This window comes from Galeopterus variegatus, unplaced genomic scaffold (genome assembly GCF_000696425.1).
Source record: "Galeopterus variegatus unplaced genomic scaffold, G_variegatus-3.0.2 Scaffold1304, whole genome shotgun sequence".
NCBI classification, from domain to species: Eukaryota; Metazoa; Chordata; class Mammalia; order Dermoptera; family Cynocephalidae; genus Galeopterus; species Galeopterus variegatus.
Window position 1 is genome coordinate 1,160 of NW_007727415.1, and position 3,893 is coordinate 5,052.

The following is a 3,893-nucleotide window of genomic DNA, read 5'->3' on the forward strand; positions in this document are numbered from 1 at the left end:
ATTTTCCTGTTTGCAGATGACATGATCTTATATATAGAAAAACCTAAAAACTCCACCAAAATTTTTTAGAACTCGTAAATGAATTCAGGAAAGTTGCAGGATGCAAACCAATATACAAAAATTAATAGTGTTTCTGTACACCAATAGCAAACTAGTAGAAAAAGAAATCAAGAAAGCAATCCCATTTAAAATAGATACCAAAAAACAAAACACAACAAAACAACCACAAAAAAAAAAAAAACTAAGAATAAATTTAACCAAGGAGGTGAAACATCCTTACAATGAAAGCTACAAAACACTGATGAAAGAAATTAGGGGATCCAAAAAATGGAACAACATTCCATGCTCATGGATTGGTAGAATTAATGTTGTGAAAATGACTATACTATCCAGAGCTATTTACATATTCAACACAATCCCAATCAAAATACCAATGACATTCTAATGGAAATAGAAAAAGCAATCCTAACATTCATATGGAATATTAAAAAACCTTGAATAGCCATATAAATCCTGAACAAAAAGAATAAAGTGGGAGACATTACACTACCTGACTTCAAAATGTACTACAAAGCTACAGTAATGAAAACAGCATGGTACTGGCATAAAAACAGACACTTGGACAAATGGAACAGAATAGAAACCTGAGAAATAAACCCACATACTTAGAGCCAACTGATCTTTGACAAAGGTGCTAAAAACATACATTGGGGAAAGGGAAGACTCTTCAATAAATAGTGCTTGGAAAACTGGGTATCCATGTGTAGAATAATGTAACTAGACTATATATCAAAATCAACTCAAAATGGATTAAACTCTTAAATATAAGACCTGAAACTATAAACTTCTAAAAGAAAACACAAGAGAAATGCTCCAGGATGTATGAGTAAAAAATTATGAGAATGAGACCTCAAAAGCATAGGCAACAAAAGTAAATGTAAGCAAATGGTATCATATAAAACTAAAAGGCTTCTGCACAGCAAAGGAAAGAATTGGCAGAGTGAAGAGACAGCCGGTGGAATAGGAGAAAATATTTGCAAACTACACATCCAACAAGGGATTAATATTCAGAATATACAGGCAGCTCAAACAACTCAAAAGTAAAAAAAATAATAATCAAATTAAAAAATGGGCAAGGGAGCTTAGTAGACATTTCTCAAATGAATACATATAAATGGTCATCAAGTATTGAAAAAATGTTCAACATCACTAATCATCAGGTAAATGCAAATCAAAACCACATTGAGATATCTCACCCCAGTTAGACTGGCTATTATCAAAAAAAAAAAATAAAAATAAAAAATGCTGGCAAGGATGTGGAGAAAGAATGAATGCTCGTACATTGTTGGTGGCATTTTAAGTTAGTATGGCCATTATGGAAAACAGTATGGAGGTTTCTCAAACAAATACAGATAGAACTACCATGTTTCCCAGAAATGCCACTATTAGGTATATACCCAAAGGAATGGAAATCATTATGTCAAAGGGTAACCTGCACTCCCATGTTTGCCGCAGTTCTACTCACAATAGTCAAGATATAGAAGCAACCTAAATGTCCACGGATGGATGATTAAATAAAGAAAATGCAGGACATGTACATAATGGACTACTACTCATCCATGAAAACGAATGGATTTCTGCCATTCTCAGCAGCATGGATGAGCACTGAGAAAATTATGTTAAGTGAAATAAGCCAGGCACAGAAAGAGAAATAATGCATGTTTCTCACTCGTATGTGAGAGCTAAAAAAGAAACACACACAAACACACAAATAAACATTAATAAGTTGAGCTATTAAAAGGAGAGAGAAGAACTGTGGTAACTAGAGGCAGGAAAGGGGAGGGGGAAGAGAGGATAGTGAAAGCATGGTTCATGGACAGAAAATTATAGCTAGACAGGAAAAATAATTCTTACTGATGTACAGTCGACCCAGGAATCTATAATTAACAATGATTTACAGCATGTTATCAAATGACTAGAAGAGAGGAGATCAAAATGTTATCAAAAAGAAATGATCAAGTTTTGCAATGATAAATATACTAACTACCTGATTAGCAGATCATCACATGTTCTATTTATGTACTGAAATATAACTATCACATAAACCTGTACTATCAATATGTTTCAATAAAAAATATTTTAAAATGCAAGAAGGATTTTTAAAAATCAAAAAACAACAAAAAGAGAACTCTGGTGCAATCTCCCCCAGTCTTTCCTGCTTTTTTCTGCTCTCCCTAACACCCAGAGGGCCTGGTGATGCTGACTTGCTGAGTTTATACTCTTCAGGAGGAGATGCTAGGCAAGAAAAAAGATTACTTAGAAAATCAAGTTCAGAGAGAAATTGCTCTGGCCAAGAAGCACGGCATACAGAATAAGTGAGCTGCATTACAAGCACGAAAGAGGAGGAAGTAGTTTGAGAAGCAGCTAACTCATATAGATGGCACACTTTCCACCACTGAATTCCAGAGAGAAGCCTCAGAAAACTAACACACCAACACAGAGGTGTTAAGGAACATGGGTTCGTGGCAAGTGATGAAAGCAGTTCAGGAAAACACGGGTCTGAACAAAATAGATGATTTGATGCAAAAGATCACAGAGCAACAGAATACTTCCCAAGCAATCTCAGAAGCATTTTGTCAATGCACTGGGTTTGGAGATGACTGATGCAGATGAGTTGATGGCAGAACTTCAAAAATTGGAATAGGGGGAATTAAACAAGAAGGTGATGAGCATTCAAGTTCCTCTTCCCTCCCAGCACAGCCAGACAGAAAGCAAGCATGCCCTCTGCGGGGAAAATAGAATAATTTAGTCAGGCTCCCTCCACTTTTCTTGTAAACAAGCTACGTAAGGGTGGAGTTATTGTGCATGTGCACCAATGTATCTTTGTAGTTATTTGCTATTGTGTGTTCTTCAGTTTTTGAAGCAGGCTAGCAGAGATCGTGTCTAACAGTAGCACATGTTTACTCTGCTGGCAGCTGCTCAGTTTCAGTTTTTCTTTGGACTTTGCAGGTAGCAGTTGAGTTTCTCCTTTGTACTGCCTAGCTACTAGACATGTGTGTGCTGAATAAAGACTATTCCTACTTCAATCAAGGCTCCAAGGACATTTTTATCTGGTTACCTGGCTCATAGACCTGCGTGTGAAGGGTTTGTGAATGGGCTCGAAGGGTCTGTGAGCTCCAGACCCAGCCCTAGCTCTACACCCTCCACTGCAGTCGATCCCAGGCAGCATCTTCCACAAGGGCAGAAGAAGAAGATGCTGATATCAACCAGTTGGCTGCTTGGGCTACTTAATCGAAAATAGAATTTTTTGATACCTAAATTAATGAGCTGTACATAAAACATAAAAAAGTTTTTGCCAAGGTCAGAAGTTAACAAAGACCCTATTTTATATTTACACTGGATGAATAATTGTTTTTTAAGTCTCATAAATAAAAGTTAAAAAAAGGAGTTATGAGTAGACATAGAATCAGGGAAGGAAAGGGGTTTCCTGGTAGTGTTGTGAGGCATAGTTCCCAATAAGGCAGACACCACATAAAAATGCTTGGGGGTTGTGGAAGGTTTATTTCTCCTGCCGGCCAGTGGTTGTCTCCCCAGGCAGTCTGGATAGCCCCCGGCCTCATTAGGGAAAGGTTCTTATTGGCATAAATCACATCCTGTTTGGCCTACAGGATATTCTGCAAGAGCAAGCAAGCTGCATTACAGAAGCTGAAATATGCAGGTCATAGCAGAGCATAAAAATTTCCACAAAAAAACATGTTTAGTTTAAATGGGTCAATGGTTGTGAGTTAAACCTAGGTAAAGAAGCTTCTTGAGTAAGGGTCTATCACATCTGGGTGTAAGGGCAAGAACTGTGGTTACTTGAGGAGGGGTCTGCTTTTTTTTTTTTTTTTTTT

General features: G+C 37.0%; 1 pseudogene; it reads left to right on the forward strand.

Annotated features, from left to right (window-relative positions):
• Nucleotides 1-2,286: 2,286 nt before the first annotated feature.
• Nucleotides 2,287-3,291, forward strand: LOC103593232 (annotated as a pseudogene).
• Nucleotides 3,292-3,893: the final 602 nt, after the last annotated feature.